The sequence below is a fragment of the Parasteatoda tepidariorum genome, chromosome 7 (genome assembly GCF_043381705.1).
Source record: "Parasteatoda tepidariorum isolate YZ-2023 chromosome 7, CAS_Ptep_4.0, whole genome shotgun sequence".
NCBI lineage: Eukaryota > Metazoa > Arthropoda > Arachnida > Araneae > Theridiidae > Parasteatoda > Parasteatoda tepidariorum.
In genome coordinates, this window is record NC_092210.1 from 40583113 (window position 1) to 40607937 (window position 24825).

The window sequence follows — 24825 nt, forward strand, 5'->3', positions numbered from 1 at the left end:
TTAAAATATTTTTTTTCTCCAGAAAATAAAGAAACCGTTTTTTCGCTTGTTCAATTAAATATTTTAAAAAACTCACCTTGAATACTTTAAAACCATTAAAACTTCATTTCAGTGTAGGAAAATTTTTATTTTATAAATATTTATGAAATTTATGTTGCTTTGTTGGCTCACAGATTCCTTCAATATTGACTTCAATATTACGTTAAGCCCCTATATATATGTTTTTATAATCTTATAGAAAAGGTCACTTGCGAAACTATTTGTATAAAAATTTATTCAAGCTGCAAATAATGCTACAAACGTTAGAAATATATCTTCCATGAAGAGATTTTTTTTTTATTTTTATATAATACATCCGGCAGAAAATGGATATCGGTAAGTTCTCAAGAGGATTCGACATGCTTTAAAAGCGAGGATACGTCAAGAAAGTAGTATTATTTTCATGAAAAACATTTTACTTCTTTCAATGTTTATTTTTCTTACACTATGATTTATATATTTCTCGCAATGCATATTTGATTTCTTTTACATTAAGGTTGTTTTGTTTTAGTAAATAGTAAAAAGAGTTATCGCTTAAATAAAATATTGTTTGATTTTTCTTGAGTGAAAAGCATTATTTATTTTATTGCAACGTTTATGGTAATAAAATACTTTTAAAAAAAAGACAAACCTTTCTCAATATTGTCAATACAATTTCTCAATACAATTAAAATTAATAACTACTTTTCTTTCTTGAATAAATAATTATAAGAAACTGAAGTGGTCAGTGCCACCTTGGCTAAATCGGACAAACTAGACGCGTTTGAAAATTTAAATTCAAGGAACGATATATATAAATCCATTATTAAGAATACGAGAAATCATCAATTCCTGCGCATTGTTGAAATCTTAGGCATAAATTCAATATCGAAAATGCCGAAAATTTTTCCTTCCTAGTCACATCAGCTCACCTTGATGCTCTGGAATCTTGTTTTATTCATATGAATGCTGATTCCCTTGTTAACGGCATTAGTTGTTAACCACCTATCCACCACTACCGCACCACGATAAAATGTGGCTTGAGGAAATGCATTTTATCCTGATTTGCCTATCTCGGCCACTGTGGTTTTCATTGTTCTGTTTTTCGTTTTTTCTCTCTCTCACGATTACGTTTTTTTTTTCAGGTTTTGTTTCTTATCTTTTTCATTTTTTGATGGCAGCTTTACATTTCATATTTTAAATCGCGTTTGTTTCTTTTCATTCATGTCTGGCAAGTCTTGAAATAAACACCTTCTTTAAAGCACTTGAAACATGTATACGTTATTTTCAATTAAAATAGAACTGACTTAATAGGCGTTGATTTAATCGTTCTATAAGAGATAAATAATATAGTACAGTTCAAAATCTAATAGAAAATGCCCCATGCTTAATAATATTTATTATTACTTTGATAGCCACTCTTTTTCAGTGTGAATTAACCTCGCAAAATTTTAAGTCCATACATTTTAAAAATAGTTCACTTAATAAGTTTTAAAATGCTATGATGTTTATTTTGACTATTGAATACATCTGAAATCGAAATCATAATTAAGCCTTTGGATAAGTCGCCAAATGTGGCTCCCTTCTTTAAATAAAGAAAATAACTCTTTTGGCAACTTTTCCAAATTTCATATCGATAAAATATCGTCTTTAATTTATTTGAGAGCCTGTTCAACTAAAAGAGAATATTCACTTTCATTTCAATTGGATGTTCAGTATTATTTTAAATAAATAAATGTTATTCATACTAGAATACGTATTATGAAATGAATATTCATCAAATTTTAAAAAATATATACACTGCACTGCAGCAGAATAAATAATATAAAATTTTTAGTCCTAAATATTTTACACAATTGCATAGAAAAAGATTATTTTTTTCATTCGAATTAAATTTATGGATTCATATAATACATCTTTAAAGATATATTAAATAGACATTGAAACAAGGTGGATGCATTATTATATATTATATGTATTTTTATATGTTATATGTATGTATTATTGTATATTATATGCGTATATTAACTTATTATATTTTCCTTTTATATGTATTCACATAATTATTTAAATTACTATAATGATTAAAATAATGTTATACTAAAATAGAATAGTAATCATTTTTGTTATGATTATTTAAAGCAATATTTTTCAAAGCAGTTTCAATTATTCAACTATTTTAAATTAAAGGGAAACAAATGAACATATTCGAGCTTACGCTCATTTGTTTGGAAAGGAAATATATTCCTGATTACTCTATATTTTTGTAGTTAGCATAGTCAAAAAGAATTATTGTTTTTTTTTAAAAATATGTCAAATGCTTCAGAATCTTGTTTTCATAGTTTAAAAAATTATCAAACGCTTCTTCTTTGACATTTAATTGTGTCTTTTAATTCAAAAAAGAGCACAAAATTACAGAATAATTATAGAATTTATAAAATAAGTGAGAGAAATTTTTTCTTTAAATTTCTCAACTGAACCAAAGCAACCCCTGATTAAAATCAATAATCATTCCTAGTAACTTTCTATTTAATTTGCAAATTTCTCTCGCTATCTTGAATTATATGTTTATCCAAAGGCTATAGCATTAACGCCATTTTCAGTCCTCGTTTCTCCAGATTCTCATCATGGAACGATCTCATTACGAGTTATGTAGCGTAACTTTATTGCTATTTAATGGCTCTAACTTTTGGCGTCCTTCTTGGCGACTGAGAGTGGACAAAATATCGCCCGAGCAACCTATGAGGATGGGATGCGGGGGATGCTCACCCTCTCACATCATAGTTTCTCTTCCGAATGGGATGAAGAGCGGGACTTTACCAGAAAGGATCTCGTGCCTGTTCACTAAGTTTCCGGAAAGAATTTATTTGATGACGGAAATTATCTCATGTCCGGAAAAAAGTTTTCAATTGATTTGTTGATTGCTTCCCAATTTCTCCATTTCGGGAATTATTTTATGAAGTTTCTCTTTTCCGTGAACGGATTAAAATTTTGAGCATAAAAAGAATTATTAGACTTTCACTTTTTCTCTTTCTGTAGTAGTTTTTGAGGAGGATATATTATTGAACTGTCAAAGTGATTTGAAGTGAAGAAACTTTTTGGATTGTGAATTTCAATGGATTGTATTGTGTGGCTGAAAATGTAGTTTAAAACTATTGGAATTCAGGGTAAGTTACTTTATATTAGTTGTGAGATTTTTTATATTCCATAACTTTTTAATAATTCGTTTGAGCATAATTTTTCTATAATTATGTAAGAATTATCGAAAGATGTTATTATTATTTATATCATCAAAACAAGAACAAGAATTTTGATGAGAAAAAAAATACTAAAATTATAGAAGGGAATTTTGTATGCTCAAAATAAAAACTGATAAATTATTTCGTTTATTAAAAATACTTTATGAATTTCAAAGTTTTATTTATAATTTGTTTTGACCTAATTTCTCTTTTAAAAAATGCTTAAATTCATCTGAAATTGTTCGTGCTGTTATACTATTAAATAAGTATAATAAATTTGCTTATAAACCTTCTCCAAACCACTTTAAATAAGTTTTCATATTCTATTAAATTAAGCTTCTTTTATAAAGCTAATTTTTATATTATTATATTTATGAATTACAATATATTAATTTATTTTTTATTTAATTAATATTAACTACTTTTGATTTTTTTTAATTAAAATTATTTGAAGTATCATTTGTCTTTAGTGAATTTTAAAAAATGCAATTCGAAAATATAATTTATAATTAATAATATTTTATTATTGCAGCTTCATTAATAGTTCGTAATTCTTTAAAAAAAATAAAATACCTTAAATACTAAGACATACATATCAAAACATCTATGGAATCGTTTTGCTAAGTTTTAGAGATATATTTAAAAAAAATACTATAACTTGCTTTAAAGGTTTTTGAAGTTTCAAAACAATATTATTTGAAGTTCAAAGAGAGGAAAGAGCAAAATTTAATCTCATTTCACATTTTTATTCAAATACTAATATAGTTTTCTCATTATTTTAAAAAAGAACAATAACAATTTTTCTTTATTCATAATAACATCAACAAATCCCTTGATTTCAGAAACATTTATGTATTAAACCAGTTGGAGGAATTTTTGGAATTGGAAAAATTAGTATTGTCATTATCAATATCATATACAGCATATAAAAACATGCTGATTAATGGAAGTTAGAAGTTTTAAAGTAAGAAAAGAAGTCTTAGATTAATATTTGCGTATCTGTTGATTTTAACACTGCTTTCACCCATTTCTTCATCAAACGATGGTGAAAGCTTTAAGTTTAATCTATTGTTCTCTGTTTCTACTCATAGTCAGCTAAGCAATCGAAAAGAATTAAAAAAATAAAAGTTTAGTTTGAATGTTTCTCTTAAACACATGGATTACTTCACGCGTTATTTAGAAGAAATTTTAAATTGTGTCAATTATTTTACTAATTTGATACTCATTGATTTATTTTACTAATTTAATACTCATTATTATAACTGTTTTTTACATCCAATTTACTATTTAAAGAAAAGTAAGTGTTTTTTATTCTCTGTACGAAGTACAAGCATTGAGTTATACATATGTGAATTGTTCGTGCAAGTACGTTGTATTATTTATTTTAGAAATATATTGTTTTAAAACGAAAAAAAAGACCAAAGATTTATCTCGGTTTAAAAAGCTTTAAATATTCAAAACAGCATTATTTGATATTGAAGTTAATCCAGTACAATTGGAATAATATTGAATCGGTGTATTCGGACAAACTATAAATAAAATGCCCGAGTATGTAAGGTGATGATCGCATCTAAAGAGGACAATTTTAAATGGGGAAAGATTTGATACTTTGGTGCTTGATAACAGAATACAGAATTTTTTAATATCACAATGATCACTGTCTGATTTATATTTGAACTGAAAGATCATTAACCCTTTGCCACCGGTGGAACGTTGACAGCCCTTTCATATATTTTTTTCTGACGATCTAGTTGCAAGCAAATATAGATTTTAGTATTTTCAGTTATAAAACACAGTATAATAATTACTGAACGAATCTGTTTGATTATCGGAATTATATTTCTGCAAAAATATAAAAATAAAATAAATAGTTAGATTTTTTTATATTTTTCTTTCAAATATTAATCAATGATTAAATTTTGTGAATTAAAGAAAGTTTAATGATGAATAACTGTTTCTGTTAGATCTAAATAACTGTGAATAAGTGCAACTTTGAGAAATTATTGTTTGGAAGTGAGTCGTAATTTGAAGGTTTTACCTTTACCTCAGAAAAAGACACTTTTTCATGGTGTATTTCACTACCATAAATTATTAAATTCTAAATATAATATGTTTCATTTATTTTGACCTAAATTAATACGGAATACTGGAAAAAGTATGAAAAATAAAACTAAACTCAGTGGCACGACAGCCCATAGAGGGTCAAGGCCTACTGTGCAAATCTTGAACTTGGGTTCTGGGGTGCAGGAGCAGAGTAGGTTCCTGTTAGGTGGTCAGCCGAACGTCAGAGCCTCAGTTTTTAGTTCCCAAAGGTGTTTGGTACTCATTTATCGACCCACTGAAGGAATGAAAGGCTGAGTCAACCTTGCCCGGTCCGAGGATCGAACCCAGAACCTGTGGCACGGGAGCGCGAAGCGCTACCACTCAGCCACCGGGCAAATTATGTTTACTAAAGATTTGAAAAATATGTTTACTGAAAATTTGCGTTAAAGGGTGGATAGAAGAATACTCATGAACGCTTTTATTGTTTTAAAAACATAATATAGATAAAAACCAGAAATTATAGATATAAATGAACTTCGTGTGTTCGATAACAAATATTTGCATTTTTTGTTATAAATAATAACTGAAATTACAAGTTTTTTTTTATAAATTATTTGAATGATGCTTTTAACAAGGAAGAATAAGGATGTTATACTACAGTTCATCTTCTTTTTCAATTTATGTTAAAAGCTATAGAAACCATTCTCTGGTTTAAGCGTCTTACTTTAATAAACGGAAAAACTCATGCTCTACTACAAATTGATGATCTTTTATAATTACTCATGATTAAAGTTTGAACTATAAATTAAGGATTGGACCTATCACCAAATACACATATCTCACATATGTCTTTATATAAAGTATCATTAAGAAAGTTAAATATATTATCATTATGATTTTTATATACGGCATCATTAAATTAATTATATACTGTGATTAGCTTTTATCTTCAATGGCTCCTATAAAAAAATGCATGTTCAGTGCTCAAAAAATTTAACGATCAACCCTGAAGAACTTTTGATCTAATGATCGGAATTTCACGTTCTAGGACTCAATTCTAATGGTTTAAGGGGGTGGCCTTGAATATACTAATTAATTAATGGAGACGATATTTTAGGTTACGAAACCAGACACAAAACGCACTTTCTGTGAATAATCATACTTTATTTTCGACCGATTTGGCTTTCTAACTCAACCGCAATCGGAATAATCTGGGCTGGAGTGATCTTGAGGTTGGGTAACCGCAATCTGGAACAGGTACCCATAGTTTGGTCAGGAAAGCGATTCAAAATTTGAACCCCTTAATATTAATTTCACTTTTTGCGTATTTCGCCATATTTCGAGAACTTTTTAAGCAAATTGAAAAATTTTAACACGCAATTATAAAATTCATTTATCCAAAGATAATTCCATGCAAAAATAAATTAGTGACTGTATTTAATTCCTTTAAAAATTTTATTTAATATTAGTCCAAAAAATTTCAATTGTCAGGTATGCAATTTTATTCATCATTTTAAGGAATGTAATTTTACATGAGAGAATACAAAATTTGAGAGCAATCGATCGGATAGTTCCTGAGAAATCGAATTTAGAAGAAAAAAAAACGTATACTTAAAATTTGATTTCGCAGGAACTGCTCGACCGATTGCGCTCAAATCTTGTATTTTGCATTGTAAAATTACATTTTTTAAAGTGATGTAAAAAAATCGTGAAACTTAAAATTAAACTTTTTGGAATATTATTAAATAAAATAATAAATATTTACTAAAAGCTATTTTTTGCATGAAATTATCTTTAGATAAACAAATTACACTATTTGGTGCAAAGGGTTTTCAACTCGATTAAAGACGTTCTCAGGATATAGCTAAATACGTAAAAAATAAAGTTAGCATTAAGAGGTCCAGACTTCGAACCGCTTTCCTGACCAAGGTATTGGGACAATATTTCCTATATTGTGGCTGCCCCCAGAATTTTGGGTGCCAGAAATCTGAATTTATCAACAAAAAAAAGATATGTTTCTTCAGAGAAAGTACGTTTTTGTGTCTGATTTCGTAACATAAAATATCGTTTGCACTAATTAACTAGCATATTTAAGATCACCTCCTTGAACCATTAAAACTGAGTTCTAGAACGTGACGATCCAATCATTAGATCAAAAGTTATTCAGGCTGGTATGTTAATTTTTAATATGCGTTTTAAGTTAGTATACGGTCTGAATTATATTGCACTGCAAGCTATAATTAAGATTTTTACTCTTTAGTACAATATGAATCTGTTTCCGTGCTAAGACTCTTTTATAATTAAGATTCGGACCGAACTTCATCTCGAACATGCGCATTTCTCTTATTTACACGTACTATGCTTTTAATTGCATATAATAGTTATAATAACAGTAAATAACTGCAGTAAAACAAAATGCACTTAGCCTAAATATTAATAAATCTGTAATCAAAACTGTATAATCCATTAATAGGAACACATTGAATAATTCCTTTGAGGTTAAATTTTAACTTTACCGATGTCAAACAGAGCAAAAATGTATAACAAATCCTCAAAGTCAGCCTATTATCTGAAAGAATTTTTTTCTTCCATTTTTAGAATTTCAACAGAAGAGAAAAATACTTTGCATAAACTCGTGGATATCTTGCATTGCTATCTAAGTATTCTGTCACTATGATTCTATTATGTCAGGTGACTGTCACTGACAGTCACCTGCAAATTTATGTCAAAATAAAATTAACATAAACATCGCTATTTATCTAGACTAAGTGCATTAATACCAACTGAATGAATTACACACAGTGTAACTCAATGAATCTCTTGAAATCTAATATTAGAACTTTTGCAATGCCAATGTTCCACGAGTGGAACATTATGTTTTAAATTAACCTTTTGACTTCAAAATTTTAAAATAACATTTTGGGAACAGTTTGGCTTTGCATAAACTCGTGCATATCTTGCATTGCTTTCTAAGTGTTCTGTCACTATGATTCTATTGTGTCAGGTGACTGTCACTGACAGTCACCTGCAAATTTATTTCAGAATAAAATTAACCAAAACATCGCTATTTATCTAGACTAAGTGTCATAATACCAATGAATGAATTGCACACAGTGTAACTCAATGAACCTCTTGAAATCTAATAATAGAACTGTTGCAATGCCAATGTTCCAAGAGTGGAACATTATGTTTTAAATTAACCTTTTGACTTCAAAATTTTAAAGTAACATTTTGAATTTTTCGCCTAACAGAGGTTCATAATCAATGACATTATATATAAAGTAATATTTAAAATAGTATATATAGTAATATTATATTTATAGTATATATAGTAATATTTAAAATCTTATAAGTATTGCAAAGGTATTATAAAAATTTGTTTTTTTGTGAATCATATCACACGCAGGTTAAAAACTCGCAATTTATGTCTTTAATTGCTCAAACGACTAGATTTTTATTGCCCAAACTCCGTGTTCCATTTTTGGAACATTGGCGTGTGAATGGTAAAAAATATTCATATTTTCTACATACCGGATCTCTTTTTATTTATTTGTCAGTCTTCAAAAAATATATGATATTTATCCTCATTAGAACAGTAGGTACTTTACGCTTCCTAATAAATATGATGTTTTGCCTTCATTTTTTCAAGAATTCAAAAAATATAAATTAATGGCTGTCTTTATGTAACATCCTGCGCAGTCTTTAAAATTATAACGCATAACTTTAAAAATAATGGCACACAATGTCATTTTATATCAAGCTATAAAGTTTAAGCATGACATTTATACTTGAATATTTTGAAATTATTATCTAGAGCATATTATTCACCATATGAAAAAAAACAAGTTACGAACCCATCAAAATGGGTTTTTTTTTCTAAATATAAGTTCATTCCTAAATATGAAAAGCAATCTCACTTCAGAAGTAGAAAATCATCAACACAAACATGCTTTCTTCAAAATATTTGTCTAAAAAGATTGAATTCTAACAAAATACATCTAAATGATAAGGTTCGCTATGCAATTCTGAATTTCTCTTTGATATTCTTTGAGAAATACCTGGGAATTTAAAAAAAGGGGAAATATATATCCTAAAATATATATGCCAGAAAGAAAGGGAAGAAAAGTCCCCGAATATCTTGAGGTATATGAAAAATGACGACCCAGAAAATAAATTTAGTTCTTAAAGTGTTTTTCAAGCTCCTCTTCCTAAGTCTGTTTTCTTGGAATTTTAGAAACGGATTCCCCCCTTCCTCTCCATTCAACTTTCAGAATATTTTTTTTTAAATTGAAATTTTCGGTTATGTAAACGGTTTTGAGTCTCTCACATAAGAGCTGAGGGAGTTGCAACTGGAGTTTTTTCGTCTTTTTTGTTCAAAATCTCCAACTTCTTAACGCCGAAAAAGTTGTATATTTCTTACAATTTCTCTTAAAAGTACTGTATACCCAATAGTAGGATTTTAAGCCCATAAAAAAGTAGTTTCCTATTTATAGTTAGTGTTTGATTTTTTAATAATTAATATTTTGTAAAAGGTAAATAAATAAATTCAGAGATTAGCTCTGCTGTTGTTTGCTGCTTAAGAGAAATAAGAATTAAAAAACCACATAAATTTTTTTCCTACTTTAATATTTCCTTTTATATATATGCATCATTAAATTTGCAAAGAAAGTTGACGCATAATAAGTTTTATAACGAACGTATTAGTTTATTTTTGCACTTCATTACACTTTTAGTTAGAAGAGAACGGGAACTGAAACGTATGTTATTTTACCAGAAATTAGTATTTTGACAATGCATGTAAGTATAATTTAAGACCTATTTATAACGTAATTTTCTATTTCAGAACAGAAATTATAATTGTATTTGTTATTATCAAATTTTATAGATGTTTTACTTTTTATTCGCTTTACTTTTTTCACTGATATTATATTAATTTACATTATTAATTTTTTCATTATTTGCACTGATTACTTTTTACCATTGTACTAATTGATGTTTGCTAATTAAATTTACAAAATTGTATTTTATTACATTTAGTTAAAAATATACATACAATGTAAAAGAGTATTATTTTTTCAAATTATAATAGTGTAATCATTTAGGAACTAATTTAAACGCTACTATGAATTTTAAAATACTATGTAATTTAGAAACAAACTGTATAAGCTGGTCAACTTTAAACTATAAGTTAAAAATGTGATCGGCTTTGTGCGATCGAATGTGTTACTTATACAATTGTATGAGACATACGATTGGAAATAAAAAAAATCTTATTATTGAAATAATAAATAATTACACTAGGGAAAAAAAACTTCAGTTGCATGGGATTTTCAAATGAGTCTTAGATATTTTGACGGCACTAATTTCAAATCTGCTTCTTTAAACTACAGTTATTTAAATTGAATTTTTAATGTTCTTTATGTACAAATGTATAATTTGAAAAATGTGACATTAAACTTCAGGTCACATAAATGTTGCGACAAATTTCAGGGGAGTTAGAACACATCATCAAGTTTAAAATAGCACATGCACCCATACATAGACATGTCTCCACACTTCACTAGGGGGACGCTATTATTCATCCTTCTTGTACTTCTGAACATGTCATAATAGGGGAGAATTCCTAGCCGCATGCGTCGACCTTTCCAGGCATGGTTTCCTATGCAATTTTAATGCTGATGGTGTGCCCTTACTGACCTGAAAGTTTGACGCAGCATTTATTCAGCTCCCTGTTACATATAACGTTTTTGAACTTGTACATTTCAATAAAAAATAGATTAAGCGTGCCATATAAGAAATGTGTAATTTTATGAGTAAAACTAATTTTACATTTGGAATCCCCATACCCGAATAAAGCAAGATCAAACATTTATCTAAATATAACAAAAAAATTGTTCTCCAGTTATATTATAACTAATTATAAGTAAAACAAATGTTTTTATTACATTATATTTAGAATAAAAAATGATGCAAATGTTTATATACATTGCTATAAAACGTTTAAAACTAAACTTTACAGTAACTAAACTTTGCTTCCAGCAAAATTATTCGCGATAACTAGAAGAAAGCTTTTTCAAGTGTCAAAGTATTTTTATGTTATTATACTACAATTAGTGACTCTACTCATTTTACTTGATAAATATATTTACAAATAAAAGGTTCTTAACAATTCTTAGGGAAAAATTCAAGATAACTAATTTTAAAAACCCAGTGACACAATGGGATGCCCTATTTTTAGTTATATAAAGAAATTTAATATTAAAAATTGTCAAATCCCGTATGTAGGTAAACTGTTACATTCCTGACTTTTTAAATGTTATAAAATATACATAATACGTCGTTATATGTTTTAAATAAATTTCCAAAAATGTATCTTCATTATTATCTATCTACTCAAGTTGCAAAAAGATGGACTATAAGAATGTACACTGATGTATATATTCCTCCTGTTAATATATTCTTATTTATTCAGCACTGCTTTGTTTACAAAACATATTTTTAGCTGGTTTATCAACCATTGAAATACAAGAGTTTTTGGTTAATCTTATAATAAATTTACATTATAATAATGGATAGAAATTTTCATTTATAACATCACCAATTCAGAAAACATATATGGGTCATTATTGTATGCATGTGAGACGCGCATTACACATTACATCGTTTTGTATATTGCATCGTTTAACATTTAGTGTTATTTTCATTCATTTATTATTTGAACTTATTCATTTATAACTAAATAGTTTCTTGTATAAGTTCAGCCCAGTTTTCCATAGAGACTACATGACACCCTTAAGCTTTTTTATTTATTGTTATTACATTTAAAAGTGATTTGTTTCACTTTATTCTCCTTCTACATAATTAGTTTTGGAATTCATATTAAGCTTCCTTAAAAATATTTACAAATATTGCATATTTATAAATTTATAGAAATAGAAAGTTTGTTGAATATAATAAAGTTTTTAAATCGTCAATAAAATTCATAAATCGTCAATAAAGTTCGGAGCATAAAAATTTCCATAGTATGAAATTTAAACTCATAGTTTCAGATAATTCTTTAAAAATAAATGAAACGGCACCTTTTTTGTTTGATTGTAAAGCTTATTCAGCATTTGAACAATAAAAATATCTTTTAATACTAAATATCTTATATTTTAATATATTCGTAATGATAATACAAATATTTCCTTTCCTAACCAAAACGCATGTTTTAATTTGAAAAGCAAAATAAAGTTGTATTTTTAACTTTTGAAAATACAAATATTTCCATTATTTTAACTGGTAAATCATAAACTCATGTATCAAATAAGTCTAATTCATTTTCTTCTACTCAGTAACATAAAATTGGAAAAGATATATTCTTATGCATTTTTAACAACATAGCTAAACAACAAAAATTAACGTAGAAGACCATGTTAAACAAGTACAGTCATGCTGATTTAAATAAAGTGTAACATCTTGAGATAATGGCATCATTAGATATTTTATTTCACATTTTTAAGAGATTCTTGGTTTAAGACTAATTAAATAATAAATGAGTTATTAGTCTTAACATTTTTAATGATTTCATTTAACATATGACAGATTTTATAGAGCAGTTTTACTGTATTTGTATCAATAAAAAATGTGGGTAACGAAAAAGTTAAACAGGAATATTTAATCGCTATTATAGGATAATATATGAAATTCATGTACCTTTTCCTCAGATTTACTAAATTTATTATTATTTAAAGTTTTAATTAAATGTCTGTATTATGCTTATATTTAAATCATTTACTCATGAACTTTTTTTATGATTTGCTATATACAATAAACTGTTAAAAAAAATCTGTTGGAAAATTTAACTATGGAATTCAAACTAGAGCGTTTTCGAGTATAATTTTGTTTTTGTTTAATTTGTAATTTGAATTTCTAAAACATTTTAGTCACTGTTTTATTAATTTAAATTACACGGAATATTTTTCCTCTCAATAAACTTCATCACGTTTATAGAAAGTTGGTACAAATGCGGTAATGAATACGTCCCTCATAGTTTTCACAGAAGAAAGATTTTTCATAATACTTGAGTGTTCGGAGGTTGAGTTGCAAGTCATTTACCTCTTTAGACAATTTTGACGTCTTCTTGAGTCATTTTAAATAGATTTATACCATTTTGCTTGCAAATAACAAACTTAGCGTTTCAATCTTTTAAAACGTTTAACTGATCAAAAGAAAAGAAAAAAGAAATATGCAAAAGTAAAAGGATTTTTTTGTTATTATTGTAACACAATAAATGAATAACCTGCTCAAAGATTTGTCAGACATAAAATAGGTTTCAAAGTTTTGTTAGATATATTTAAAAGAATCAATGCTCTAAATATGTAAAAAAAATCACTAAATTCACTTGCATAGACATCAGTAGCCACGCGTATCACCTACGTTGATACATCACCATCAATTAAAAATGGCCAAGCACCAAGATCCATTTTAGGGTTCTATTCCTTAACGATCATGATAATAATGCCCTGTTAGTTTTGACCCTAATCAGAAGGCGTGAACAGCGCCTGAGCTGGTACCCCTCTTACCAAACTTCCACACCACAACTATCGAGAGAAATTTCAGCCACACCGTTAGAATTTTCATTCCAAAATTATTGTAGAATAACTGGCAGCTCTCTGTCTATCCGGTAAATCATGAAGTTTGCGGTAAAAAACATCATTTACCTTTACGGTTTTGTAACCTTTTACAGCTAGTATGGTTATTAATCCATGCATACAAAACTATGCGTTTTTTATCCATTTACAAATAGCATGGTTTCGAAACGAAATTTAACAGGATAAAGGGGCTAGTAATGGGCATTGGACAGAGAAGGACACAAATTGGGGTGTATAAGACACTGAAGACTTTTCATGTGTTGAAAAGAGTTTAGGAAAATATTGTGGTATTAATGCTAAAATTCAAACCTCGGTTTTGTAGGTCATGAGACTAACAGATTAGCTTTCTCGGCTATAATATGAAAGCAGTTGCAAGGTTCTCAGCGGCATCATTAGGTGGGATTAGTTAGTGCGATTCCAGTTGTTTAACTGTATTAAGGAGAGCATTTAACAAATGGCTTTTCTCATAGTTAACAGTTTTATAACCATCTTATTTATGGTTATTTGACTGGTTTGTTTCGATATGGTTAAATAACAATTAAATAAATTGTTACTTAACCATTTTTCCGAGAAATTTCGTACAGCGCGATACAGATTTAAAGTGTACCTTGCTGCGCATACACGCCGGATGTTTTGTCGGCTACCATAATCTGACTTGCTACCCTCAGTTCTTCAATCAGCGGCGCCTTAACTAATGAGCGACGCCTTAACTATCTGGGCTACCAGAGCATCTCCTATATCGACACATGGGACTCATACTTGTATTCTGGAAAATAAGCTGCTTTATCAATATTTTTTAAGGATCCACACACATTGATAGATAGCTTATGAGCAAGAAAGCTTACGCAGAATCCCCACAATATTTTTATGGTTCAGGAAAGCTTACACAAAATTATGATTTGTTACAAAAGAGACTTTATACCAACATAAGTCTCTGAAATTTACCCATTTCTGATTTGAATTAGAAATTAAAATGCTGCAATGGCAATCTTTTTCTATGTCCAGAAATTACATACCTCTATTTTTAAAATAAAGCCTCAATTTACATATTTTGGTTCTAAAAAATATCTTTCTATTTGTTTATAAAGAAACGCTCTAAATATATCTCCAAATTAACATTATCTTAAACATAAATTTAAAGCTGTGGAAAAAACTTTGTTTAAATTGAAACATCGAAAACAATGTTTTCATCTGTCTAAATCCAATGCAAACAGAGTGCATGTTTATTTCCATAAAGTGTGTTTTTTAACTAAATTATGACTATTAGAATATTTGTTTTATGAGATTTATACAATTTCACTTTAAAGGTGAATTCATTAACTCGCATTTAATCAACAAACATTTGCGTGTGATATTTATTAAACAAGCACACTGAAACTATTTATTCAAATTTAAAATACTTTAAAAGTAACATTAATTTGATTATTTCTACGAAATTTTATTCCGTTTAAAGGTACACATCAAAAATATTATTTTTGACCTTCTTTTAAGGAAAAAGAATGATTGAGCACTTTTAAAGAAAGATATTATTTTACCATCCTCAACAAATTATATACGAATATTTTTTGTATTTTAAAATATAAATTTTTAAAACTTTTATTTTGAACTTAATTCTTAATTCAGTAACTGTTTTTTTTTTTTTTTACTTTACAAATTATTGGTTTTCATCATGCGGTTATGTACGCTAATGTGTTGCAATCGGTGAAACTGGAGCTTGAAAATTTTAGGAAGCTCAGAAGAAATTCTAGAAAAAATTCATTTTATTTTACAATTCCTAAAGAAAATAATATTCTTTATCTTATTTGAATGCGAAACGTAGAACAAAAAATTTTGTAGATGAGTATTGTTTTATATGTCGGTAGAATAATTCGAACTTGGAAAAAACTTAAATTTCAGACAAAGTACTAGATCAATAAAATTCTTTATTTTATTTGAAGGCAAAATGTAGATCAAAAGCTCTGTAGATATTCCATCGTAACTGTAACTTGAACCATCATAAAAATAACTCGAACTTTAGAAGATCTGAAACTTCAGATAAATTCATAAACTCTGGATAAATTCTTATCATTTTAGGATTTCCAAAGAAAATAATATCCTTCATTTTATTTGAATATTAAACGTAGATCAAAAGTTTTGTAGATAGGCACCGTTTCATCCGTTAATAGAATAATTCAAACTTAAAAAGATCTTCGAGTTCAGATAAATATTAGATCAATTCATTTCATTTTAAGATTCACAACGAAAATAACATTCTTGATCTTATTTTATTGCAAATTGTAAATCAAAAAGTTCGTCAAACTTCGCTCCAACATAAGTATAACTCGAACCATCATAAGAATAATTCAAACCATCATACGAATAATTCGAACCTTCATATAAGAATAACTCCGACTTGAAAAGATCTTAAACTTTAGATATTTTCTAGATCAATTCATTTCGATTTAAGATTCCCAAAGAAAATAATGTTCTCGATCTTATTTGAATGGAAAAAGTAGATCAAAAGTTCTGTAGATAGGTATTGTTTCAACCGTTAGAAGAACAAAGTCCAGCTTAAAAGGGGGAAAGTAAAGAAAAAAGAAATTCTGTCAGGAAATCTGGATATCTGAAAGCAGGAAAAGAAGATGGCAAAAAAAGGGAAAAAGGAAAGAGTAGAAAACGTGAATATTCCCTATATATTCTAAAAGGGTAGACGCATTCGAGCTGTCAGGCGTTGAATCATGCTTTGCACTTCCTGTTCTTCGCTCTTCGGGCGTTAACGGCCTGAGAACGGGAAAAATGGTTGAAAAAGTTTCGACAGAATAAAAAGTAAAGAAAATATAAATGAAACGTATAAGAATGGGGGATCGTGTCGCCGAATTTTAACCATCCCACATTGGTTGGCATTTCATGAACGGAATTTAAATTTTAAGATGTTTTTCGGACGGAATATATCTCGTTCCTCATCTTCCTCAAACTCTAAAAAGTACGAAAACTACGCCGAGGAATTTCTATATTTCCAATTTATTTGACATGGATAAGATGAGTTTTCTTTGCTTTGGCTGGAACTGTATTTGGAAAACCAAAATAAAGAATTGTGAAAGGAATAAAATAAAAATTAAGTTGAGTCCAAATTTCATTTTCCGAAATGGCACATTATGTTTTCAGTAAAAAAATATAGTCAGTCAAAGTTAAAAAATTCTGACAGTAAATTCCAATCTTAGTGCACCAAAAGTATCAAGTATTAGTTATTTCAGATATTTTTCAAAGACTTATATTCTAAAATCTTTGGTTTCAGTGACAGTAATAAAGAAAAACTAATGAGATCGTGATAAAGTAGAGAAATTTAAAAACAATGTATGTAATAAGCAGCAAAAATTGTAAATTAGAAATTGAAAAAAAAAAACGAACTAGAGGTAAAGAAAAGAATGTGGAAACACTTACTGTTACCAAATTTAAACACAAATCAGCTTCTTTTGTTTCTAATTACATCCCCAATAAAAATAATTTCATATAATTGAAGACTTCCAATTTTCCAGGTTTTATTATGGAATTGTTCATTTTCTTAGACATAATGTGAATTGACTTTGACTGTTCCTAATTAGACAAGATATAAAAATTATTGATATGACAGATAATTTTCCTATTTCAATTTAGATTTAATTTTCTATAGGTATTTTTAATTGCTTTGAATACACACTGGTTATTCTTTTTTCTTTAAAAAAATTACAAATTTGACATTGATTGCCTAAAATGAGCAAGGTGACTAGATTCTGCTTAATTTGCAAGCGCAGGTAGATAAACAAATCCTATTGAATGGAAGTGTATAATTATTAAGCACAATATGAAGAAGTGAGCATTAAAAGTAAGTTAAGTTCCCTAAGAGTTATTTTAAAATATCTTTAATCTATAAAGCAAATTTTTTTATGAGCAATTCGCAATGGCAGAGTATAATTTAGTATATGTATACCAATTTCTTACTCCAAACCATTATTTTTACAACAACAAGTGTACCTTTCTTATGATTATATCACTTTTGAAGTCAACGGAAGGGGTTTGTGAGATATTTAAAGTTTATGGCATGGGTAAGGTAGGATGTAACGAAGAGTGTGACAGCAAAAAATTTGGTTAAAATAAAAACGTTTTAGATCAGAGGATTAAATATTTTTACATTATTTATTTTTATACATTTTTTCTCAGTTTTTACATAATAAGTACAAAAACATAATTATCATTTTATACTCGAAAATTTCATTGAAACACTTAACTTAAGTTTAGAATTAAAATTTAAAGTGGGATCTATGATGCAGTGCTTTGTTTCTAAGCAGCGAGAACTTATTTTAGTAATAGAGCATGGCATATGATAATGGAGAGATGCTATTGTAAAATGTGAGTTTATATTAAAGATGAAGGAGTGGGTCAAAACAACTGAAACAAAAACTGAAAAACTGAGTTCATTAATGGATGACCCATGTTCAAATATTTCTTCCCCTTCTTTCAGCTTGATGGTATTTTTACGACTATTTCTAAAAGATTCTAAGCGAAGAAAAAAAACACAAAACATATCTGAAAATAAAAATTCATACAATATTTTTCGAGGAATTATTATCATCATTTTTCAATAATCAGATAATCTGATTATATTTATATATACTTTTTTGATTTTAAAGTTGAACTGCATTTATTAAATATACCTTTTCGAGTGATCTTACTCAATTCATTTCCAAAATGTTATTTATCTAAATACAAAAAATGAGTATTAATTACCTCACATTCAATGTTTAAAAAATCTTTCTGAATTTTTTAAAAGACGCAGTAAGTTTTTTTCATGGTTTTAGATATTTATTTAATGTTTTGATGAAATCCAATTATAAAAATATTTAATTAGACACATTTATATAAATGGCTGCAGTCTGTTTCCTTTTTTTACTAGATTTGATAGCATTTTGGAGAAAAAAAGAAAAAGTGCAAGGTATAAAATAAAATTAAAGAAAAATAAACCTATTGAAAAACAAAAATTATTGTAATTTATAGTCCATTCAAAGCTTACAAATACTGTTCTAATTAGTTTTGAAAAAAGTATGACTAGTATTAGTATAAATATAAGAAGTGCAATTAAAGAAGTATTATGAATAAATATGTATCTGTAAATCTAATTGAGCATATGAGAAAAAGCATGTTAACTATAATTTTTATATTTAATGTTTTAAACTATACAACGAAACGTAAACTTTTATGACGATTGTACTATTATTACAGCAATCAATATACAATTGTCAGAATTTGTATTACACCTTTTGAAAATATTATCATTTTTTTTAATTTAGTTACAATTCCTAAAAGAATTTGAAACGCATTTTAATTTAGACACTAACAGTAACTTCATTATCGTTTTTTTTAATTAAAATTCTCTTGTTCAATATATCGATCTCTTAACTATTATTTTATTCGCTTTATAATCACAATTTGAATAATTTCCTTTTTCCTGCATTGGCAGCTGTCACAGCGTCTCAATAGTTTTTTGACGACTTCCATAAATTTTCAGGAAGTAATCGATTACCACACACCCCGGTATTATCCATTTATCGATATACGCATTTAATCGATATAACTGGTTTTTGGATGGTTTAAATTTTATTCTATAAGACTAACTCTTACGCTTTCAGAGGGAAATAAAGTTTACTTGGTTTTTAAATATATGGATAATTTTTTCACTTTATCAAACCCCAGGCAGTTTAAACACTCATTTTATAAAATTGGAGGTTTTATTCTTTTTCTTTTCTTCGATCCTGGGGCGGATTTTGTACTTTAATTCTTTTTACCTAAGTGTATTTAACGTACACAATGTGTCTTCTAGCCATTACAAAAGATCGTTGAAGAACATAAAGTATTTTTTTTTTAATTCCTTCCTAGCTATATTCTACATTATTATTTGGCCATTTAAGCTGAAGATCGAAACATTTTTCTTTTTTTTTATCAACAAAACTAAAAAAGAAATATTTTGCGGCTTATTCTTTAATCTTAGCAATAACGGATTTTACTTAAAGGTCGCTATGAAATCTTTTTAAAGCTATTTAATTTTTACCTCCTGGGTAGTTATTAATTTTACAACTTTGTCTAATTGGTTTGGTATTGAAATAATTTTTTTTATTAATGTTTTATACTAAAACTAGTATAATATTATTTCCTTCTTTTTTTCAGACACTAAATTCAATAGATTTAAATATTTAATTATTATTCGGTTAAATTCACTTTTTAGATTTGTAATTTTTACTAAATGCGTGGTAATAGGAGCTATAATTCTGAAAACCGGAATTTGCGATAAACTTTAACCATAAGAGCAGAAAAATTACCAAATAAATGATTTAAATAACATATATTTTAGTTTCAGCAATTAAAATTATATATTTTAACCATTAAGCTATTACTATGCAATAAGGTTTTTATAAGAATTTATTTTCTCCGAGTATTATCAGGCATAGAAGTTCAAGATGGATAAATTTGAGGGATTATATTGTTTAACTTGACAACATCTAAATTTTATAAACAAATTAAAATGATATCATGTCGAAAAATAGTCGAAAAACGGTGGAAAACTTGCATTCTATGTAGATTACAGCTCTGTATTAAGAAATTAAATGTAATTTTTTTTAATTTTTTATTTATTATTATATTCTATTTTTTTACCAGGAAAGTCGTTATCATATAGTGCGATTTTCATAAGAATTCATTTTCTCCTTGTATAATCAGGCATAGAAGTCAAAAAGGGATAAATTTGAGGGATTATACTGCTCGACTTGACACCGTCTTAATTTTGCAATCAAATTAAATTATTATTATGGTATATTGTGGTCAAAATGTTCTAAAACTTGCATTCTTTGCAGTTTTCAATTGTATTAAAAATTATATGTAGTTGTTTTTCTATTTATTTCTATTTTTGTTTATTTATTTTAACCAGGAAGGTCATTAATATATACGGATTTTATAAAAATTTATTTTTTCCGCGTATAATCAGGCATAGAAGTCAAAAAAGGATAATTTTGTGGAATTATATTGTTCAAATTGGCACTGTCTTAATTTTGGAAACAAATTAAAATGATATTATATTATATCATGGTCAAAACAATCTAAGACTAGCATTCTTTGCAATTTGCAGCTTTGCATAAAAAAATTAAATGCAATTTATGACACTAATAAAAGGCTTGAGATCATATAATGATTAATCATATTCTCTATTTGTTCCAATATTGACATTTAATCACATTTTAAAACAAATTATGTATCCAATAACATATATTGTGACATCGAATCGTACCGAACCATTACCTGTACCTATTTAGAACTATTACTAATGAACATTTTGGTGCAAAGATGTGACTTTTTTTTTACAAATGCCTTTCAAACCTTTCATTCTACGATCAGGATCATGTAATAATAATTAGCATTTTAGTCTCACAACATACTTTAAGTTCGCTGAATATCACAATATCATCAGTAAAATGAGCTTTTGGGTAACTTATTTAAATAAAACAGAAGTTATTTTGTAGGGGAAGTTTAATCCTTTCTAAAAGCAGTACGAAACTATATACGATTTAAAATATCGCTTTCTCTTTCTTCGTATTCTATTATTTCAAATAACTATAACAATACGACAAATTCAAAACTAACATTTTCGAATTTTAATTAATTGGTTAAATTAGGCGATATATAATATAAATTTGACGATTTGATAAATTAGACACTGTATTATATAAATATAGATTATTTATTGTATGAAGTATTATATTATTTCATTATAATAGCAAGACCAAATTATTAGATACACTGTAGTTTTTAAATAATTACATGTTTTGCACGAGTTTCTATGCAATACTTTTATATTTAAGCATACATGTAATAGGTTTTTATTCAGAAGATTTCTTATATACTTCCTATTTACATTTATATATATATATNAAGCATAATATTAAATAATAATTAAACACACACACACATATGTATATATATATATATATATTTATATATTAAAATGCTTTAGAAATGAAAGACAGCAAAGTTAAATTTATTTGTTTCCATTAATGGAAATCATTAAATCCTTTGAATGTCTTATTGCATAGTTTAAAATTTAGGACTTGCTCTTTCAAAGCTCATCCGATGATTAAAATTCAATTGATTGTCATTTAAGCACTTCATTTCCGAAGGCATGAAAACAGGAAAACATTTAATGGCAACTGACTTTAATACGCCAATGTATCTAAAGGAGTGAAAAGGAATTACTACGTCTTTCAATGATCCTTTTGGTAAATGGGCGTCTTCCTGAAGATCTGGTTTGAAAAGACGTGAAAAGATCCGGATAGTTGTCTTCGGAAACTCTTCTTCTTCGTTTTGTTTCCAGAAACATGCCAAGATATTCCGTTACGGTCCAATCACTATACAAAAGAAAGCCTTTCTTTCTTTTCATCCCTTCTTTGGAATACCGCCACTTATCGCCAATGGAACAAATGTCGAGAAAAGCAACAAAGAGGACATCTTCCTGGAACTGTAGCCAATCTGGCCTCTTGAAACTAATTCAAACAGCAAAGGAATATGAGATAGTGATTTACAATCTGCTGTCCAGGGCATCAGCAATTTTTATTTCAGATGTTTTTATTTTGATTACTTTTTTTGGTAAGATATTATGTATCACCTTTGTTCAGGAAGATGAATTATGAAAACAGCCAGGATTAATCCACAATCCATAAAAACCGGGTAAAATCAGAACAGTTTTTTTTTGTTGTTGTTGTTGTTGAATCAGAAATATAGTATATGGAATAGGTGATAGATGGGAAACATTTTAAACTTTTTCTTCCCGTTCAGTTTTTATAAAAACTAATTCAAATTTCAGTTCAGACACAATTAATATAGTTTATATTTCAACTAGAAATGTTGCAATCACATAATATTTAAGTACTTGAAAACAACCAAGATTAGTACATGAATCCATAAAAACAGGGTAAAATCTAATTAGATTTGCTTTTCTCCCTTCATTGGCTTAGAAACGAGTTCAAATAATAGTAGAAAGGTGCTAGATGGGGAACGTTTCAAAATATTTTTTCCGTTCAAGTTCTAGTTTAGATACAATTAATATAGTTAATATTTTAATTAGAAATGCTGCAATCCCATAATATTTTTTTCCAATGCCCACCTGTGTTAGCATCCGTCAATTCAGGCATTTACAGGGCGATTTTGTTGACCTCTCTTTCAGAGACACCATATTAGGTGGGCCAACGTCGCTCCCACAGTGAGGACAGATAGTACACAGAGAAGGAAAGAACATCATGCCTTGCCCGGTATTCGAACCCAGAACCTTTCTGATGCACAGACTGTTCTCCCTGCCAGGCCGTTCAGCCCAATCACATAATATTTAACTGCATATACTACGCAACTTCTCAGTTTTTTTATGAAAAATATGAAAAAAGATCCACATGTGTTAGAAACTGCTGTCAATTTATTTACCACACAGAGAAAAAAATGTGGTCATAACTACCAGAATATGGTAAAATTTATTATGCTAATGGCTCTATGAGAACATCAAAGATTTAGGTAATTTTTGAAGAAGCACTTTGTTAATGATTTTAGTAAAATTAGCAATAAAATAAGGTTTTATAATATGTAGTAAAATTTGGTAGAAGTGATAAAATTTGATAATTTTATCAGGATACCATAAACACATAGCAGAAAAATCATTTATTCGGTTTATTTTACTTTTCAGTTTTGTATTTTTTACTAAATTGTTGGCAATAAGAACTGTAATTTTTGAAGACCAAATTTAAAGTAAACTGTTACAATATGACCGGAAAAATTAGCAAATAAATAAATTAAATGATGTATATTTTTGCTTTATTAACCAAAATTATGTTTTTATTTATTTGTTTTTACCAGAAATGTGTCTTTACTATGCAATACGGCAATTTTTCAAGAATTACTAATACTCTACAAGAAAATACTCTACATTGACTTTATTTTTCAATTTGCTGCCAAGAAACTTGTTTTTAAGATTCGTTACTTACAAGCATAATTTTGGAACTCAACTATTTCTACTAAGTTAACTAACAGTTTTGTATTTAACACAAGAAAGTTTACCAATAATTCTATATTTATCTAAAATCGTACTCTAATAAGAAGAACTAATAGTTGAAGGTTTTCTTGAAGGTTAAGAAAAAATACCTTAAGTTCAATGCAGTGGTGACGGCTTGTAGTACTTTTCGGCGAAACATGTAACATATTCTTTTTAAGGTCTTTTAAGCCTAATTAAACTATGGAAAGGTAATTTTGATTTTGATACTAATCGGATTTTTTAAGCCAGTGGTAAAATACCATAAATGTAATTGAAATGCATAATTTTTTTTATGCTTTATGTTGATGATTATATGGTAATATTTAATCAATTAGTGGATTTTATTTATGGCGTTTCTACTTTGCTCACTTTTTGCTGCAAATTAATGTGGGCTCAGTAAAGTACTCAGTATTTCAAGTAAGCAAAACAACATTAAGATATGTAGCATATAGGGTTCAACAAGCAATTGCTGCAATGTAACTTTAATATTGTACTGAGTTGAATCATATCATTGCACATCTTAAGAACTTGATATTATGGTTTAATTTTAAAGTAAATCTGGAATAACAAAGTTTTTTTTAAATGGCAGCTAATTTGATTGCTATCATGGTTTTCAGCATAACATCGGCATTATGGCTAAATATAATTTAAAGAATTGTTTAATTTGATTATTATTATGATTGATTAAAGCTGCCATATTTTGATTTCTCTAATAGTGCCTATACTACATGAAGAAAAAGCAATATGTTAAAATTACTGTACTACATGATACATATTAACATTTTTGGTAAGAAAAAAACATTAATTCTGGTAAATAAGA

General features: G+C 27.7%; 1 protein-coding gene across 1 annotated transcript in view; it reads left to right on the forward strand.

Moving 5' to 3' along the window:
* The first annotated feature begins 2788 nt into the window (after positions 1 to 2788).
* The window catches only part of LOC107440219 (protein artichoke), a 254746-nt gene continuing 232709 nt past the window's right edge, over positions 2789 to 24825 (forward strand). Inside the window, exon 1 of the mRNA XM_021148154.3 lies at positions 2789 to 3185. The gene's annotated coding sequence lies outside the window, so the exon portion shown is untranslated. The remainder of the gene's footprint in view (positions 3186 to 24825) is intronic.